Source organism: Mytilus edulis, chromosome 6 (genome assembly GCF_963676685.1).
Source record: "Mytilus edulis chromosome 6, xbMytEdul2.2, whole genome shotgun sequence".
Classification (NCBI taxonomy): Eukaryota; Metazoa; Mollusca; class Bivalvia; order Mytilida; family Mytilidae; genus Mytilus; species Mytilus edulis.
In genome coordinates this window covers 86,771,740-86,793,870 of record NC_092349.1, presented here as the reverse complement: position 1 = coordinate 86,793,870, position 22,131 = coordinate 86,771,740, and the positions used below count along the sequence as shown (strand labels likewise).

The 22,131-nt window shown below is 32.4% G+C and overlaps 1 long non-coding RNA gene across 1 annotated transcript; it reads right to left on the bottom strand.

The window, feature by feature from the left end:
- Window positions 1-453: 453 nt before the first annotated feature.
- Window positions 454-2,618, bottom strand: LOC139526854 (uncharacterized). Its single transcript, XR_011665204.1, has 4 exons — window positions 2,542-2,618; window positions 1,678-1,732; window positions 1,200-1,389; window positions 454-549 (listed from the first exon to the last, which is right to left on the bottom strand). It is a non-coding gene; the product is annotated as an uncharacterized lncRNA (long non-coding RNA).
- Window positions 2,619-22,131: the final 19,513 nt, after the last annotated feature.

Below are 22,131 nucleotides of genomic sequence, written 5' to 3'. Positions count from 1 at the left end.
AGTTACCAGAGGAACATTCAACATAAAAGTCAATCATAACGCGAATGGTCATCCTCTATTTTCTTGCGTCTACCTCGTATGGTCTTTGGTTGGTTGATGTCGGATAAGCCAGCATACCACAATTTTCTTTGTTTGTATGATATGATTTTCTTGCGCAAAACTTGCTTAATTGGAAACAAGTTCAAATTGTCCATATCTAATAACATAATGCGTTTACGAAGTATAGAAAAAGCACCACCCCAGAAAATAATTATAGAACAAATGTTCCAACTCTTGTTTGAGTAGTATCATATTCACGGAATTCCTTAATTTAAATATACGGACAAAAACAGCCATTGAAAACATGGGACAACGCCATCATGCTTTATCATGTAACGTCATACTAAATACGTTTTCATAAACTCATCTCGAGTCTTATTATATCGATCAACAGTAATTGAAAAGAAATACATAATCAGTTCAATTGTATTTTAGTTTTCAAATCCTTTTAAAAATATGCCGACTACCATCAAAGCAAACATTATGGATTACTTGTCTTGTGTCTTTTATCTACAACAGAAAACATTTATCATCATCATGATCAACTATTTTCCATATTCTGCCATAGATGCATATATTAAAACAATTAAAACATTCCGTGTACTCCAAGTATTCACTTCGTAACCCGGATTTGTTTTCTCTCAATCGAACAGCGATATACTACTTTCCCCTTATTTTTGTATCCCATATGTACTAATAATAGAGTGTTGTTAATCATTTAAATACTGAGGGTGAAGGCGAAAGGCCTCGACAGTTGTTGTCTTTATCTTAATAAATGCTTTTATTATTTAGAGAATCTGTTGACAAATGTATATTGTGTTTTTTTTTAATTTATAATATAGTCATAACTTCTCGATTTTGAGACTAATTAAAGATGGAACGAATTTTTTAGATAAAAACATTGTTAAAACATCTGTATAAGTTCCTTCTAGATGTCTTTTAATTAATAATGTGAGTTGTAGGGTCGCCATCTGTATATGTTATATTCTAGATGTTTTTTGTTATTCTTGTTGTTGGGTTGATGTATAAACTGACGTGAAGGTATCTGTGTATGATGCCTATATGTGTCTTTTTTATGTTATTTGGTAATTATATCACTGATGCATGACCCATTTTGTTTTCTTTTAGATCAAATATATAAAAGTAAGTTTTTTACATACCCAGATGATGGACAAGTACATTTACATTTGGTTTTAATCAATGCCCATGATCGTCTCTTAACACATTTTCCACTTATACATCTTTTTAGGCCATGTAGGTGGCGACAACAGAAGTTACAAGCTTTGTGTGACGGACATCCTCCCCAATTACAATCTATGATTAGTCCATCAGCTTGATTAATCGTCATGCCTGAAAGAATCAGAGGAACGCTAAGGGACTTTGAGTGATTTAAAGGTAAAAACAAATACATCCAAGAATTTGCCAATTTAATATATGTCCTTGTTTGTCATATAGATCCTACCGCATTAATGTATTTTTACATTTTCGGCTTTCAAGTATCTGGGTTTGAGCAAACTGAATGGAGTTTTATCCAGAAACAAAATTTCTATTTGTTGTAGTGCATGCATTGTTTTAAACTTCCAAGTGACATTACAAAACAAATCGATTTAAATTAACAAGAGTTATATAATATCTTACCTGAAAGGCAAACGAGCAGTATGATAATAGCTAAAATTGTTTTCATGGTGTCTATCTGAAATTAGAATTTACTTTACATTAACAAAGAACTACACAAAATGCATGATATATTTGTGTACAAAACAGTAACTAATGTTACAATCGGCAAAGATAATTAGTATGCGTAACACCATATAATAATGAATACTAGTATTCAAGCTGTCTACACCACCAAAAATAACTAAAGCAAATCATCCCCTAACTAGTGATTGACCGTCATTATTTCTAAAAGCGAAAATCTCTATTATTATAAAGTGCACAAATAACCAAAAAGTAAAATCACGAATATACTGAACTGCAATGAAAATTCAAAACGGAAAGTCTTTATCAAATAGCAAAATCAAATGATGAAACATATCAAACGAATGGACAACAACTGTCATAATCCTTACTTGGTACAGGCATTTTCAAATTTTCAAACATCTCCTTAAAGGTAAAAGGAGACATAGTAATATTATGCAAATACCATGGAAAAGAGAGTACACAATATATTGAATTAAATTGAGCAATATATTATGACTTACACATCATTGGGTATGCTCGTAAAAAAAATGATAAAATAAAAAACAAAACTAATAATAAATGCTAATACTAAATATTTCAGTCAAATACAATGTAAAACCTAAGTAAAATTTATGTAATAAGTCTGCGTCAAAAAAAAATCTGTTGCGTATATTTTTTTTTACTTTTACTTCATTTGAAGTAAACATATTAACGAATTGAAAAATAAAATTGCTGTGTGAATCAATGACAAAATACTTTTACAAAAATACTTAATCAATCTAAAAGAAGAATGGAAAAAATAGAAAACTAATTTGTGCTTACCAAGATTGTCTTTTATGTTGATTGAGAACCACTGTAAAGTATGCACCGCTATGGCGACAAACAAATATATATATATATATATAGGTAGTCTCTGTAACAGATTGGCATTACTGCGTAAACAAATTTCTCTTGTGTATATTTTTTAATATTTCATTTGAAAATTTAAAATGTCATATTAATGATTTCTTGTCTTAAACACCATGTGTAGTACTTTTATATATTTAACTTTTTGTTTTTACAAACAACTAATTAATTTTTAAATGTTAATTATTCATCGGCTGTCCGAATATACATTTAAACATGTGCTGCACTTTTATGTATTTACTTCTTGTTTTAACAAAATGCTAATTAATCAAAAATTTGTTGATTACGGCTATCAGAATATACATTAAAACATGAAATAAGTGTTTGGATTTTAATTATTTATCATTTTTCATTTCATTGTAAGGTATAGGTTTTGGCGATTATTGAAAACCGTATGTAGACCTTCCTCGTTTTATCTCAGGCCAACATCTGCTGAAGTTTTGTAATCTTTTTCTTTTGGGCTTGAAATCGTCTGCTTGTTGGTAATACATAACTAACTAAAGCAGGTTAACGGTGCTCTCCCTTGGTTAGCTAAGCGATGGTTGTACAAGGAAAAAATAACCATAAATAGCTTTCCAATGGATTGGCTGTCCAGTGGAAATCTTTATCGTTTTTAGCAGTTCAGTTCTGGCAGAAATTTGTGTATGGCAAAGAAGAGGTATTTTTTTTCAATTCGTGGTATAGTAGAAGATCATGTCAAGCATATCACTGTGTTTTTTTTTTCAATTGAATTATTTGATCTGAGAAGAAAATTATCTCATTTATTTAAATTTTTTGGTGTTTGAAAATCATGAGGGGATTTTCATACGTCCTGATGTTTTATAAGTATAATAAAACGAACATTGTTTGCCAGATATTTTTCTTTTAAACTGCTGCATTTTTTATTTAAAATGCAAAATACAATTTTCGGAACTTGGATTTGACCACAAGTGATGAAAAAAAAACTACCGAAATGCACATGTTGGGCATGCATGACATAAATTGATTATTTATTGTTACAAGTTTAACCCATCCACATTCTGTATGTATGTGCCTCTCCCAAGTCAGGCGCCTGTAATTCAATGGTTGTCGTTTGTCTATGTGTTGCATGTATGTTTTTCTTTCATTTTTTGAACAATAATTAGGCCCTTAGTTTTCTCGTTTGGATTATTTTACATTGTCATTTCGGGATCTTTTATAGGTGACCATGCGGTATAGGCTTTGTTCATTGTTGAAGGCCGTACGGTGATCTATATTTGTTAATTGTTGTGTCATTTGGTATCTTGTGGAGAGTTGTCTCATTGGCAATCATACCACATTTTCTTTTTTATATTCATTTGATGTGTGTCAGAAGAAGATGTGTTTACATGGATATGTCAACTGAATATTAAGCAGAAAAGAGTTACTTTTCTACCAAACACTATAATTTTGCTTGGACTTCCGTTGATTAATTTTAGATGATGTTGATATGTTTGACAAAATATAAGTTCCAATATAAAACAGAAAACAGTATGGTGCCTATCATGAACCAAAAACACAAAGGAAAACCAAGAAGTTGATAATCAGATTGTCTGTATATTAATATTGCTAAGTATGAACTGGTTTCGATATAAGAAGATGCGGTATGAATGCCAATGAGACAATAAACTCATCATAGATACCAGGACTAAATTTAAATATACGCCAGACGCGCGTTTCGTCTACAAAAGACTCATCAGTGGCGCTCGAATCCAAAAAAGTTAAAAAGGCCAAATAAAGTACGAAGTTGAAGAGCATTCCATCCAAGTCAAAATTTGAAAAAGTAAACCATCATAGGTCAAATTACAGTATTCAACACGGACCCTTGGCTCACACTGAACAGCAAGCTAGCAAGGCCCCAAACAATTAATAGTGTAAAACCATTCAAACAGAAAAAACCAACGGTTTACACGATATGAACTCTTTTTTACACATTCGCTGCAAAGCAACTTTATATTATTACAAGTAACTGATATATTAAAGCTGCAATATGTAGAACAACTGGTACAAGATGCGGTCCACGTGATTGATTGAATATCGGGGTATCAGTCTGAATGTGGTTGTTTATCGGAAATATAAGAAAGACAGATGGGTTTTCTGTGTATTGAATCTTGTTGCTTGATGTATGATACTGATGCGCTCTAGAATAAATGTGTAATGCAATAATTGTGTATCAATGATTCTGATTGGATGACAGGAAGCGTAAAAATTCTCTATTTCCTTGTCTGTAACTAAGGAAACCGATATTTTGAATTGCGGAATGTATTGACATGTAATTTCTACAATAATAAGTAAAAACACTTATTTGGCACAACTTTTTTGGAATTTTGGATCCTCAATGATCCTCAACTTTGTACTTGTTTGGCTTTATACATATTTTGATATGAGCGTCACTGATGAGTCTTATGTATAGACGAAACGATAACATCTTTTCGCGGAATTTTTTTTAATGAAAATTTTACACTAAAATAATGACTGAAATTTAATTATAAATTTGTTTTGTGTCGCAAGGTAAATTAAATTTGCCACAGTTAAACTACCTATGGACGTCTGCAAAGCTTCAAATACAATACAGTTATCTCTTAAGTTTTATTCAATATTTGGAAGTTATTCACCCTTCCTATGCATGTTTTATTATTTTTAACCATAATAGAATATCGGTATTAGAAATATTTTACATAAAACTGTTTTTTAATTTGTTTTCATTTAATTCTGGTAATAATCATGAAACCAATATTAGTCTGTTAAGGTTTATGGTATTCATTGAAGAACACACAAGGTTGCCGATGTACAAACCTCAAATATTTATTAGGAGTATACAATTAATTTAATCAATTATGAAAAAAAACAGTTGTCTCCAATGACCATTACTCTCAGATAAAGCGAAACGCATCCGCTATTGTAAGCAGACTATTACTTCCAAACATGAGCAAACAAATGCTGGGTTGGGTTTGATATGGAGAATTCTAAGGTGTACATGGCTTCGCCAACAGTATCTAAGTGGGATGCGAGTTGTATATTTTTTAGTGTTTTTATATGGGATTTTCTTTGGCAGTATTTTCTTGTTGTCCATGTCTTTTAGAAATAATGTTGGTACCTTCTGTTTATTTTTTCTAAGTGAAATTTAGATTATTCTTGTACACGCAAAATATGTTAAGACTTGATTGTGTAATAATGCAGTACTCTATAATTGAACATTTAATGTCCTTACTATGTCATGTATCAGTCGGGGCACTTAGCGAACTCCATAATATTATGGAATTCATTATATGTAGCATTGAATAAAATTTACTATTAAAATAATCATAAATACAAATACAAAATACTTGTATTACTAATATTTTATAATTTAACAAGTAATTTTTACCGTGTTTTGAAAGAATTAGTACATAATGTAAGTAGATAAAAGTGCATACGTTTGTCGAAAAGGGAGAGGATACCGAAGGCTAATTACCAAATATCAGTAAAAACAAATCATGTAATATACCATGAAAAAAAGTATAAAGAAAGAAAAAAACTGACGACAGTTTTCTTTTAACACTAAACAGCAAAAAAATCGAGTACAACATGAACATCGTACACCCGCAAAAAAACGTGGTAGAATTATGGTTTTCCCATTGAGACACTCGTTTCTGGCTCATTAGGGTTAAAATTAATGAAATGAACGCTTTGTACATGTTGTATGTAATGATATTTGTATCACGAATTGGTTGATTGATACTTTGTCTCTGTGTATCAGCTCACTATCAATACTTTTGGTTTATTTATTTAGATGCCAGAACAGTCGTCTGTTTATATTTTATATATTTTTCTATATTCCAGAATTATTTTGATTCTAATAGGACAAATACGGTCATTAAAAACTGAAGCGAGGGTGGGTATGCTGTGTGTGTGGCTGTTCCTTTTTACTCCCTGTTAGATAAAGCTTAAATATCTTGATAAATATGTAGGTTGCATAGGTTAATTCGTGAATAACTGCTGGAAAAAACTTGTTTATTCTTTAAATTCTCAAACCCAACATTTGCCATGTTTTTCTCGTAAGCTTCCGTCACAAATCAAAAGATGACATTTTATAACCAAGGAGCCACCATGTTGACTTGATGAAATGAGTAAATATGCGCTTAATGCAATAGAATAGAAAATAAAACAAAACCTACCTCAAACATCAGTTTTATTACAATATCATACGAATACCGATGGTTCACGTAACAGAAAACTTTCAACTTTAGCGGTTTCATTTGTATGACGTCATGTTTTGAAATGACTTAAATGCGCCAAAAAGATTAATAGACTTTCGCGGAATTTTATTTTATTTTTATTTTGTTGCTTTCCCCGAGCTCTTGTGCATTACTTCTTTTTATTATGCATACGAATAAGAATAAAAGTTATTTTGTCTTTTGGCAAAGGGTCTGCAAATGGGTTCCAATACATGTAGATTTACGTGGAAAGTATATTGTAACAGCCATTATTAAATATATCTCTGAGTTTGCGCTAAGTATATTTTATCGAGAATTTTATCACAGTGTTGTTTACAAAGCTAAAGAAGCACGTCATGTTAGAATATGACATTTTGACTGAGTAAACAAAATTGAGAGTGATTCACATATATTTCTGTAGACGCGTACCCTGTCAATGAAACCAGTTATACTTTTATTTTATTTCATTTTTCCGAATGTGATTTGTCCATATGCCTTTTTTGTGATTCATGGTAACATTTTTTTTTAATAGTGATTAAGATTTTAACACAATGTTTACTGCTGCACCTCTATTTTTTAACATGTTTACCTTAATTATTGTTTCTTTAATTAACTTATCGTTTTTATAATGGAATTTGATGCGACTGTCATACAAGTGAGATTTAAAGTTAGCTATAAAACTAAATTAATCAACACTTTTCTACATACGAAAAAGCTTGTACCAAGTCAGGAACATGACAGTTGTTATCTATAAGATAATGTAGATGTGGTTATTTTGTCACTTAATTAGGGACTTCTAGAATCTTCTTCTGAGCTCAGTATTTTTGGGATTTATTTTTCTCATGTAAGGATTCGGAAGAGTTTTAAAATATGGTTATGTGGTATATTTTTTGTAGGTTAAACAAAATATTCTACCCGCTATTGTAAGACGACTACTATTTCTAAATGTGCGTAACACAATGCATTCAATTAGTGACCATGTCGAGTTTTATGGCTTTAAGTTTTTGTAAGAATTTGTAAGCCGTTTATTTTCTTTTTTGTTGACGGTGGTGTTGTCTTTACAGTTTCATCTATCCATTCGGTACATTCCTTATTACTTTCATTTAGAAGAGATTGAATTGTGTTTGTACTCGAAGAAATGAGTAGGATCATTGTCGAAACTCACATATTGTGCAGTACAACATTAAAATAAATGTTCTTAGTTCATGATCATTGATCTAAATGTACTGCTATAAATGTAGAAATCATAAATGCAACAACAAAATAAGAAAATAGTTGTATTTATTAACCGAGAAGTTATGATTTTACAAGTAATTTGAAAATTTAAAGTGCAGATTTTAAGTAGATCCCGTCATTATTATTGTAAATATTTTGTTTCTTTTCTTTCATTTTTGCTAGCTTGCTTTGTATATATGCATTTTTTTGCTTCAGGGTTATATTTTTGTTTGTTTTTATAAGGATTAAGATTATAACACATTGTTGAGTGCTGTACCCCTATTTTTTTACATTTTTACCAGTTATGTCTGTTTGTTTTGTTCACACATCGTTGTCAATATAATTGAATTTGATGCAACTGTCATACAAGTGAGAGTTTTAGCTAGCTAAGATTTAATCAACCATTCTCGACATAAGAAAATGCGCGTACCAGGTTAGGAATATGACAGTTGCTGTCTATAAGTTGATGTGTTGAGCTTTTAATTTCGTCACTTAATTAGGGACTTTCCGTTTACAATTTTCCTCGGAGTTCAGTATTTTTGTGATTTTACTTCTTCTCATGTAAAGATTTGAAAGAATTTTTAAAATATGGTTATGTGGTATATTTTTTTTAGGTTAAACAAAATAGTCTACCCGATATTGATTCTAAATGTGTACAACAATGCATTCAATAAGTGACCATGACTTTCAACAGTATTTTCATAAGTTTCTGGTTTAATGGCTTTCAGTTGTTGTGCGTAGAAATTTGTTTGCTGTTTATTTCCATTTTTTATTGACGGAAGCGTTGTTTTTACATGTACCTTTTCATCTATCCATTTGGTACGTTCTTAATTACTTTTTGAGGTTGAGAGTGGGTTATACTTGTACTCGAAGAATCTCTAGGCTTCGTAAAACAATCACTGTCGAAACTCACATATTGTGCAGTACAACATTAATGTCCTAGTTAGTGATCATTGATTTGAATGTACTGCTATAAATATAGAAATCATAAATGCAACAAAAGAAATAAAAAAGTACTTGTTGTATTTATTAACCGAGAAATTATGATTTAACAAGTAATTTGAAAATTTAAAGTATAAATTTTAAGTAGATCCCGTCATTATTATTGTAAATATTTTGTTTCTTGTCTTTCATTTTTGCCAGCTTGCTTTGCTTTTTTGCTTCATAATTATATTTTTGTTTGTTTTTATAGGAATTATGATTATAACACATTGTTGAGCTCTGTACCCCTATTTTTTTACATTTGTACCTGTTATTACTGTTTGTTTTGTTCACACTTCGTTGTCAATATAATTGAATTTGATGGGACTGTCATACAAGTGAGAGTTTTTGCTAGCTATAAAACCAGGGTTTCAACCAACATTTTCGACATACGAAAATGCCTGTACCAACCCAGGAATGGCAGTTGTTATCTATAAGTTGATGTGTTTTAGCTTTTAATTTCGTCGTTTGATTAGGGACTTTCCGTTTAGAATTTTCCTCGGAGTTCAGTATTTTTGTGATTTTACTTTTTCTAATGTAAGGATTCGAAAGAATATCTAAAATATGGTTATGTGGTTTATTTTTTGTAGGTTTAACAAAATATTCCAACCGCTATTGTAACAAGACTATTACTTCCAAATGTGTACAACACAATGGATTCAATAACCATGACTTCTCCAATAATGTTTTCGTAAGTGTCGGGTTTTATGGCTTTAAGTGTTTGTATGTAGAATTTGTTTGCCGTTCCTTTGTTATTGGCGGTGTTGTTGTACTTTCATTTTCATCTATCTACTCAGTACGTTTTTACTTTTTAGAGAAGATATTAGGTTATACTTATGCTCGACGAAATGCTTAGGTTTGATTTTACAATCACTTTCGAAACTCAAATCGTGATGCAGTATACCATTTATGTCCTAAGTTAATGATCATTGCTTTAAATGTACTTCTATAAATATAGAAATCATAAATGCAACAAAAGAAATAAAAAAAAAATGCTTGTTGTATTTATTAACCGAGAAGTTATGACAAGTAATCTAAAAATGTAAAGTGCAGATTTTAAGTCGATCAGAGTCTGTGTAGACAAAGTGAAGGATACTGAAGGCAAAATAAAACAAAATATCATTAGTAATCAAACAAAACCATCACTTAAGAATATATAGACAAAAATTACAAATATGTGCAAACCACTAAGCATATAAAAAAGTAATCGTGAATCAAACATACCTGAAAAAACCAGGGTCGGATTCATAGTTTTTATCACAGGGATTTGAAGATAATCAGCTTCGACCATGTGAGATTTGAGATAACTATACGACTAAATTTACAGATGCAGATTCTATGTCTCGTTGTCTCAGAATAATTTTGACATATTCTGCGATCATAGACCCTAAGATACGCTGTCACTCCGCCCGATCTCACTCGTTTTCACTCTTCGGTTCCCTCAGTCTTTGTTAGTTACCTTGATTTGCTCTATTTAAATATCGGTAAACCATTGTTGCCTAAATTTTCTCCAGTATTGTATCTGTTGCATTACGTCTAACATCCGTCGATGAATATCGGTTAACCATTGTTGTCTACATTTTCTCCAGCATTCGATCTGTTGTATTACGTCTATCATCCGTCGATGAATATCGGTAAACCATTGTTGTCTAAATTTTCTCCAGCTTTGTATCTGTTGTATTACGTCTAACATCCGTCGATGAATATCGGTAAACCATTGTTGTCTTCATTTTCTCCAGCATTAGATCTGTTGTACTACGTCTAACATCCGTCAATCAATATCGGAAAACCATTGATTTCATAATTTGCTCCAGCATTGGATCTGTTGTATTACGTCTTACAGCCGTCGATGAATAACATCCGTCGATGAATATCGGTAAACCATTGATGCCTTAATCTTCCTCCCAGCATTCGATCTGTTGTATTACGTTTTACATCCGTCGATGAATATCAGTAAACCATTGTTGTATAAATTTTCTCCAGCATTGGATCTCTTGTATTACGTCTAACATCCGTCGATGAATATCGGTAAACCATTGATGTCTTAATTTTCTCCAGCATTGGATCTGTTATACTACGTCTTACATCCGTCGATGAGTATCAGTCAGCCATTGATGCCTTAATTTTCTTCAGCATTGGATCTGTTGTATTACGTCTAACATCCGTCGATGAATATCGTTAAACCACTGTTGTCTACATTTGTTCCAGCATTGGATCTGTTGTATTACGTCCAGTATCCGTCGATAAATATCGGTAAGCCATTGATGCCTTAATTTTTTCCAGCTTGGATCTGTTGTATTACGTCTAACATCCGTCGATGCATATCGGTAAACCATTGTTGCCTTAATTTTCTCCAGCATTGGATCTGTTGTATTACGTCTAACATCCGTCGATAAACATCGGTAAACCATTGTTGTCTAAATTTTCTCCAGCATTGGAGCTGTTGTATTACATCTAACATCCGTGTATAAATATCGGTAAACCATTGATGCCTAAATTTTCTCCAGCATTGTATCTGGTGTATAACGTCTAACATCCGTCGATGAATATCGGTAAACCATTGATACCCTAATTTGCTCTTTCATTGGATCTGTTGTATTACGTCTTACATCTGTCGATTAATATCGATAAACCATTGTTGTCTAATTTTTCTCCAGCATTGGATCTGTTGTATTACGTCTTACATCCGTCGATGAATATCGGTAAACCACTGTTGCCTTAATTTTCTCCAGCATTGGATATATTGTATTACGTCTAACATCCATCGATGAATATTGGTAAACCACTGTTGCCTTAATTTTTTTCAGCATTGGATTTGTTGAATTACGTCTAACATCTGTCGATGAATATCGGTAAACCATTGATTGCGTAATTTTCTCCAACATTGTATCAGTTGTATTACGTCTTACATCCGTCGATGAATATCGGTAAACCAGTGTTGCCTAAATTTTCTCCAGCATTGGAACTATTGTATTACGTCTAAAATCCGTCGATGTTACGTTTAACATCCGTCGAATAAAAAATTAGTAAACCATTGATGCCTACATATTCTCCAGCATTGTATCTGTTGTATTACATGTTACATCCGTTGATGCATATCGGTAAACCATTGATGCCTAACTTTTCTCCAGCATTTAATATATGTTGTGTTGCGTCTAACATCCGTCGATGAATATCGCTAAACCATTGATGTCTTAATTTTCTCCAGCATTGGATCTGTTGTATTACGTCTCACATCTGTCGTTGAATATCGGTAAACTATTGTTGCCTAAATTTGCCCTAGCATTGGATCTGTTGTATTACGTCTAACATCCGTCGATGAATATCGCTAATCCATTGATGCCTAAATTTGCTCCATCATTGAATCTGTTGTATTACGTCTAACATCCGTCGATGAATATCGGTAAACAATTGATGCCTAAATTTGCTCTTGCATTGGATCTGTTATATTACGTCTAACATCCGTCGATGAATATCAGTAAGCCATTGATGCCTTAATGTCCTCCATCATTGGATCTGTTGTATAACATCTAACATCTGTCGATGAATATAGGGAAACCATTGTTGTCTAAATTATCCCAGCATTGGATCTGTTGTATTACGTCTAACATCCGTGTATGAATATCGGTAAACCATTGATACCTAAATTTTCTCCAGCATTGTATCTGAAGTATTACGTCTAACATCCGTCAATCAATATCGGAAAACCATTGATTTCATAATTTGCTCCAGCATTGGATCTGTTGTATTACGTCTTACAGCCGTCGATGAATAACATCCGTCGATGAATATCGGTAAACCATTGATGCCTTAATCTTCCTCCCAGCATTCGATCTGTTGTATTACGTTTTACATCCGTCGATGAATATCAGTAAACCATTGTTGTATAAATTTTCTCCAGCATTGGATCTCTTGTATTACGTCTAACATCCGTCGATGAATATCGGTAAACCATTGATGTCTAAATTTTCTCCAGCATTGGATCTGTTATACTACGTCTTACATCCGTGGATGAGTATCAGTCAGCCATTGATGCCTTAATTTTCTTCAGCATTTGATCTGTTGTATTACGTCTAACATCCGTCGATGAATATCGTTAAACCACTGTTGTCTACATTTGCTCCAGGATTGGATCTGTTGTATTACGTCAAGTATCCGTCGATAAATATCGGTAAGCCATTGATGCCTTAATTTTCTACAGCTTGGATCTGTTGTATTACGTCTAACATCCGTCGATGAATATCGGTAAACCATTGATGCCTTAATTTGCTCCAGCATTGCATCTATTGTATTACGTCTCACATCCGTCGATAAATATCGGTAAACCATTGTTGTATAATTTTTTTCCAGCATTGGATCTGTTGTATTACGTCTAACATCCGTCGATAAACATCGGTAAACCATTGTTGTCTTAAATTTTCTCCAGCATTTGAGCTGTTGTATTACATCTAACATCCGTGTATAAATATCGGTAAACCATTGATGCCTAAATTTTCTCCAGCATTGTATCTGGTGTATAACGTCTAACATCCGTCGATGAATATCGGTAAACCATTGATGCCCTAATTTGCTCTTGCATTGGAACTGTTGTATTACGTCTTACATCTGTCGATTAATATCGATAAACCATTGTTGTCTAATTTTTCTCCAGCATTGGATCTGTTGTATTACGTCTTACATCCGTCGATGAATATCGGTAAACCATTGTTGCCTTAATTTTCTCCAGCATTGGATCTATTGTATTACGTCTAACATCCATCGATGAATATTGGTAAACCACTGTTGCCTTAATTTTTTCCAGCATTGGATTTGTTGAATTACGTCTAACTACTTATAGGACAAGCCCTGGGTTGGTTTTACCTGTACTGGAGAACTATGACATTAATAACTGTTATAAATAATTGCTTAATGAATTCTGTAAACAATTTATGGTCAGTGGCACAGTGGGATAGCTTGTAGATAAAGTTAAAATTATCTACTGATAAAATGACAAACACATGTTGAAAGTGATTAGCACATTTATAAGCCAATATGTATGTACATAGGTCAATATTTAAAAGTAACATAACTTCAAATAATATTTTTTGTAGAAAAGCTATCATTATATTAAATAATGTTTATTTAAAATTTAACTAAATATTGATTTTCCAAATTGTATTGATTTTTCACAAACATGTCTCTTTTCAAATACACAAAAACATGTTTAATTACATTTTATCAATAATTATATAAACAAAGATAAAAAAATATTTTCTCTTTATTATTTTCCTTATTTTATGCTTACACAAATATACGAGAAGAATATTGGAACACATGATCTATCAACACAAGTTAAAAAAAATGTTAGAACGCTTGAGATATTACAAATAATTTTGTTAAAATTTTGTTATAAATATAAATAAATCAAATACTGAAATGATTAATAAAATGCTAATGAATTGATATTTTAATTGATGTAGTTTTTGATTCAAAGTTCATAATGAATTGTATCTTTCTCTGAAAATCAGGCATCTTTCTTTTGTAGTTTCATTTTTCTGAAAATAAAAACACAAAAATAACTATACATACACATTTTATATTGCATTAGGAATAAATCATATAAATGTTAAAAATTAAATACAGGTATAAGTAGTCAAGGGGCATATTTAAGATTCAATGGGAAAAAAGGGGGGTATTTTTACAAAATGGTACAACATTACGATAAGTATAGTATGCATGTCTGAAAAGTTTTTTTTTAGTCCGTATCTATTAGTATTTTATTAAAATAATACTCTTAGACTACAGATTTTTTTATGTGTACTCCAGCTATCACTGTTTGTTATCCCATCTTTTATATAATGTCTTATATATAAACATAATGAAGTGTTGAAGTCCGTACATTGACTTATAACCGTTTACTTTTTTTTAAATTGTTACTTGGACGGAGAATTGTCTCATTGGCACTCATACCACATCTTCATTTATCTATATATTAAGTCAAAAAAAAAAGAAGTCATTCTTTATTACTTACATGGGAGTTGACATAATCGGCTTTTTCTTTATTTGCTCTGGCTTCACTGGTGTTGATTCAATGGATCTGACTCTTTTTGTTTTCTTTTCCCTTTTTCTAGAAATAGAAGCAGCACCAATCAGTCTTTTCAGTTCGTCATCTTGAATGGTGAAGGTAGTCTCGATATTCTTAATTTGTATTTCATCCCCAAAATCATATTGTATACTTCCTGCGGTGTCCTTTTTCAAACAACCTTCAGCAAGAAAATTTGGCAACACAGCATCATGAGTCCAAACTGTGAATAAATATTTGATTTGACAGTTTATAAGTTTTGTGACTTTTACAAGTGCCGATTTTGGTGGCATCCAAAATTTGGGATGTTTTTGTTGCTTTCCCGGTGGTTTAATTGACATTTGACGAGTAGCTTCAAAACTCAATTGTTCGGATTTAATGCTAGCTGTAACGTACAACCTTTTGACTATTTCAAAGTACACCTCCTCATTAATTGAAGCAGAAATTGGTTGCATTGAACCTGGATCATTGTTGAATTCAACCAATTTTTCAAGAGCTTCTGGTGTTTCAAAGATTGCAGATATCCATTTCGCGTGGGAAATCCCTTGAAACTTTGGAAGAAAATCATTTCCACCAATGCAAAGTGCAATGACTAGCGTTAAGACATTCTGTCGTCCAAATCGTGCCTCTAGAATCTCCAGGATAGTAGTTATGCAGTACAGTTCAGATTTTTGTTTCTGAAGATAAACATAGACTTTGTTTCTGAATGAACCGTCACTTCGTCTCGTCCAGTGAATGGACAATGCAAATAAATGAATGATAAGACTGTCAACATCTGCTGATGTTACGATGCTGACAACTGCTTCATTTTCTTTTAAATTTTCTTTTATATCAGACAACCAATCAACCTGTGCCATTTCTCCTTCTCCTTTTCTTTGTTTTATATTGTTTAACGTTTCATGTCTTATGAAGCCTGATTTTGAAAAGTATGCCCGTACAGGAGTTGTGTGTAACTTGTATGGACAGGAGCATTCATCAATCTTGTGTTTAGTACACGTTTCTAGGAATAACTCACTATCTATATCCAAAACAACATCTGTAATGTTCATGTTCTTAACATTTCGGGCAAGATAGTTACTGATAAGCCTTTTTCCAAGATCTGTTTGTATAACAGCTGACTTTGATAGCTTATGCTAAGATAACATTTCTGATCCAATCTTTAGATGTGAAATGGTTGAAGATGATATGGTTTGTCTTTTTTGTCTAGTTGCTGCCTTGAAGTCGTCAGGAGTAAAGCTGTACTTTTCTTCACATATTACTATTCTCTGCAAGTTTGGGAAATGTTGGCGTTCAAAAAACGTTTAACTATTCCATTCTCAACATGAGATAAATATTCATCACCTGATGTTGCAGTTGTCTTAAAATTTACCCCTGCAAATTCTACAGTTGCATATTTGATGTTTTGTTGTATTTTGGCTGGTATTTCTGTAACATTCAGTAAAATAATGTCATTACTTGCAAGGTATTCCTCTAATTTGTGCTGTTCAATACATGGTATGCATAATGACAATACATTTTGCAGTGCTCTCTTGATACTTGGAGATTTCTGAATGGTAGATTTTGAACAGTCTGGATTTACTATAGCCTGGCATGTATTCATCTCAGAACTGATGCAGTCAGCTATTGTTTTTTGTCTCTTAACAAATGCTGTTCTTTTTACTTCCTTCTTCTGAGCTTCTGATAATATTTTTGTCTTTATATTTGCTCTTCTGATAGTGACTCCTTTTGATGTTTTCAATCTTTGAAGAAGAGATGCTGGTCCCTTGACTGTTGTCAAATCAGGAAGATCATCAGTAGATAAATTGAACAATTTTTGTTGACAGGCATACTTCTTGACCATGTACTTTCCAGCACTATATGACTCCTTGTCTAAAATAGCATCAGATAAAATTCGCTTTGTTTGTCCATAGACGTTCTTAGGAATTGAATCTTTTTCTAAACTCAGTGCTCCAACTCTTAATATTAGTTTAGCAACAGGTACAATGCATTTCAGGTCTTTTTCCGTGATATTGAAGTTGAGCTGTTTTTGTTCATCAGATGAAGAAGCAAAAGAAATGTCCCCCTCTTCTTCATTAATGGCTGTTGTGTTTAATTGAGATGTATTCAAACATCTTCTTGCGGACTGCACATCGGTAAAATGATCTACTATAGCCATTCTTGGTATGACTGAATCTATAGTTGATCTAGGTCTGAAACCCTTGCTTGCATCCTGATGGTCCATTTCTCTTTGTGTATCTAAGGCGAAGTTCACATCACTGTCCTTGTGTGGTGTTGAAAACAGGGATTGCTTCATATTTTGGTGAAACGTTCCAGCTGTGTAGTGAACATGGAGTAAATCAGTACAAAAAGAGGCATATGATGTGGCACCATTTAAGAACGAAAATGGCAATGACGATTTTACACATCCAAGAAGACGGTTGTAACCACTGGATCCTCCCATTCGCTCTGCAATGCTAATTCCAAAAACTTCTTCACAATGCTGCATTAAATCATCATGCAAAGCAAATGTGGCATTATTTTCCCGCCCCTTTGCCATAAAAGAGCTGAGACGGTCATACCATTGGGTTCGTAGGTTATTCAGGTCAGTTGATTTGATGTCTTGTATTAAGTTGTTGGCTTCTTGCTTTGTTAATGTTGACACAAATTTCAGGAAAAATGCTAGATGTATTGCAAGTGCCAGTCGTTTTATATATCGTGCTGCTGTTTCAATATTTGATGATAATAAATCTACCCAGTCAGCTTCTTTATCTGTATCTTTCATGTATTTCATGAGGTGAAGTATTCCTGCATCTTTGTATCCAGAAAACAAATTAGTGATTTTGGACTTTTTTAGATGGAGTACTGGGAACTCTGGTAAGAATTGTCGAAACACTGGATCTTTATTCAGTAGAGTCAGTAGGTTCTTTGCAATTTTGTGGTCAGGTGCAAAAAGAATTCTGTCTTTGGAGAAAGTTCCTGGATATCGCCCAAGTTTCAACAAAATATCAAGAAGGATTTCTTTCAGGTGGGCTATATCGTCATCTCTTCCTTGTGCTGGCGTAGGATGCTTGCAAAGTAGAGGTGGGACCTTAAATTTTTGAAATTTTAGGCTTACTTCATCCAGTTCTTAAAGTTTCAAGTTTGTTTCATCTGAAAGTGCTAATATGTTATTTTGATCTACTGGTTTCTTTTCAACTGATGGCGATTGGACAGTTTCCATTTCAGTAACTTTCATTGGGGTTTGAGTTATGTTTGAGATTGTGGAAATATCAGGTTCCTCAAATGAAATGTCTAACGGTTTGATGCCATCCATAAATTCATCTTCAGGTAAAAGTTCAGCCAAATATTCATCTTCTGCCAAATATACATCCTTTTCATTGTCCGACTCATAGCTATCTGACAGTGTTGGCAAAAAATCATCCTCCTCCTGTTCTAAATGGTCTTGTAAAAGAACAGACATCATTGATATATCTAAATCATTCATTGACTTTTCCATAGCATTATCTTCATCTTCACTTTCATTTTCACAGGCAAATTGTTCTTCATGCAGGAAAATTGCCTGCAATGATTTGTTTAAATCATCAATAGTTATGTCACTAGATTCTTTGTCAGCAATCTGAAAGCTCATGTCCAAGTATTGTGAACAGTCTTCTATCAGTTTCTCTATGTTTGGAATTTGCATGGCAGGTCCAAAACTTGTTTGAACATTTAATCTGTACAGAGCAATCTGTTCATCTTTTGTGCAGTTGAAAAGAAGGTTGTGGTCATCTTTGTCAAGTTGTTTTCTTTCAAAACATGGACAGTCGTCACCGCCTGTGCAGTCTTTCTCGTGTCATGTTTCTACAATCCGAGAATCCTTAGGTAACCCTTTAATTGTGATCGGCAGAGTACAAATTTGACTTGTTCGATTCTTACCAGGATCTGGATCAGCATGTACACTTAATCTAACTAGATTGTCCAAGTACAATATGGCATGACAGTCTCTCATGCAAACTTTTCTTGTTGAAAGTTCATCATTTATGGTGGTATACTGTAATGAGTACTTCTTGAGGAATGTTTCATAGTATCTGTTGTCTACATCAGCTAATGATTGGAGCCATCGTGATGCTGACTTTAAACTTCTAGTTGTACCACTTTGTCCAGTTACAGAGAAAACAGTTGATATTGAATGATAATTTACAATAAGTTCTTCAGTGTTAAGCTGCTGTACAATACCATTATAATTTCTGTTTAAAATGTTCAGTCCAGAATCAAGAAGAGCATACAAACGTCCAATTTTACTGTATAGATAGTTGTCACCTTCATCTGATCTCCGAAGACTCTCCTTATTTATAAACAAACTGCCTAAAATAATTTGAAATTCCAGTGGCACTTCTACATACCATTTTTTAAGTAAATCAAATTGTCGCCAGTTCAAAGGCCTGTCAATGTATCCTGCAATACCTCTAAAACAATGTTCACAATAGATTATATCATTACAATCAATTGTGTCAGGGGTAAAGATGTCTGTATAACTCTCTTCAAGTTCTCTAGATACATAAAGTATTTTGTCTCCTAATTTTTTGGAAAAGTAATCATCACGTATGTGAAATTTATGTACTGCGCTGATTGAGCAATTCTTACAATTGTACGTTGAAAGTATATTTTCCTCCATAAATATAATTTCTGGAACAACAACTCCATGTTTTTTATGCATATTTGATCTTAAAAGTGTTGCATGGTCATCGTATGTCTGAAAATCTGTTGCTGATTCTACCTCAACAAAAATATGAATTCCATGACTATGGTCAATGCATAAAGACTCGATACACTCTGCAGCGACAACTGTTTACTCATTAGATATAATATCGTTAAAAGGAATCTTTGTGATTCCATCATAAGTATGTGTAATACCATGCAGTGTTAAGGTCTCTCCATTGATAACCTCCGATGCTTCTCTGCGTCTCTGATTTTCATAGATTAAACGTGAACCATCAAATGAGAGTTTTTTTCCGACATCTGCAGCCTGTTTTAGCTTCAGCAAAAAAAGTTTTTTTCTCCTTAAAGATTCTTCATACTCTAATTCAGTTCTATTGTTCTTCCAAAACTGATGTTCAAAAATGGTTATTTTGCTCCATTCTTCATTAGTAAATACTGTTTTATAGTTTACGTAAAGAGTTTGAATTGCTTTTTTATTTGACAAATATTTATATGATCCAAATATATTCAGCTCAGAAATTTCTCTGTACAAATCTAGTGTTGAAATGTTGTCTTCTTTTTTTCTTTTGGTGCAGAGAATGTTAGAAATTTCTCCAATAATATTATTACAAACGGCAAAGTCGTTGATATGATTTGCAGTATATAAAAGAATACCTTGAAATGTTACATACACTTGATCATTGCTTGTCCTCAATAGATTCCTCTTTGATAGTTCCACTTTTAAATTATCTGGGCGTACGCTTTTATCCGCTTCTTCTCTTTTACTACGGAGAAACCCAATGAAATCAGAGAGCAACAACAGAATTTCATCTTCCTCCTCAGTAAATGCAAGACCTTTTAATGTTGGAACAATCACAGACGACATTCTGTAATTAAAAAAACTCATTGTTATTTTTTTTAAATTTGTATCTGATAATAATTTGATTCAACACTCATTGAATTCAAGTTTTAAAATTATTCAAGCGTATGTGGGAAACTTCAGCATTTATTTCATTAAAATTTTACTAAACCCAGCTTTCCTTATATAACTGTGCTACATGTATTCACTCTAGAGTCTTGATATAAAACAAATTATGCATGTTGAGCTTTTCAAGTCCCCATCTTGCACATGCTTCATTTTTTCAAGAGAAATTTTGTTTAAATATTGATCGTCCACCATTGAAGAACTTATGTCAGAGATATTGCTAATATTAACCTATTGTATAAGAATTTTTATGAAAATCTGACAAGAATTGTTCGCGTGATCGTGTTAACAAGACTGGACGGACAGACGGACGGATACAGGGGGTGGGGCTGTATTTCAATGTCCCCCGCAAAGTGTTACAAGAAAAACAGACCTAAAATGTTCAGTAACATTTGGCAAAGATACACTAGTGCACCCCCCTTTTTTTGTAAGTTTAAGGGTTCTTGTTAAGCTTGTATTTATTCAGTTCGTGTAAAGAATCTTAGTGACATAAAAGGACTACTATTTTTCCTTATTGAATTATTTAAAACTGGATTTAATACGTGTGTTACTTTACAGAAAAAGTGTTCGAAATTCATCTATATTTGCCCGATAATTCATAAATAAAAAGAATAAAAATACTTACATGTAACATCTGCATGGTCTTTTTTTGCCTCCGAAGTTAGATAATATTTGGAACTGTGAACAATATAAACTACAATAAAAAAAATCGTACAGAATAACAATGACTAAACACACATGAAATGTTTAATAAATATTGTGTGATTTAATTAACAATTTTACACCTTCTCTCACATTCTTCTTCCCTTTATTTATAAGTATACATTTATAAAACAGTCAAATTTATCAATAGATGTTTATAATTCGAAATGAATAAATAACATCAAGAAGTTTATATATATTTAGAAGCACCTATCCAACTTCTTTCTTCAATTGTTACCTCAAAAATATATCAGTAAAAAAATAAACTGAAAACATATTTTTACATATAACATGTATATATATTCCTCTAAAAGTAAATGTAGATGTACAATAAAATATAATTCTTATTTATTTTTTTTATCAGAATATATTTATTCATAATTCATCATGTTCATATATATTTGAAATTTTAATCAATACATACCAATTAATTACTGTCTTTAAAACTTTATCATTAATTTCTCCTTGCATCTGCCTTTCTCTTTCTCCTTCTTTTTCTTTATATAATAATACCAGGTCAAAAGAACCGTTAGATTATATTTGACACTGGCACTCTTATACATAGTACAGGCTCAGTGGGGTGCTACAGATAACAATTTGCAGAAGCTGTCTGCTAAAAATCATAACAAATTTAAGAAATCTGATACTCCCTAGTAACTAGTGAGATTTTTTGGGGCTAGACTATACAGTATAACATCTGTCGATGAATATCG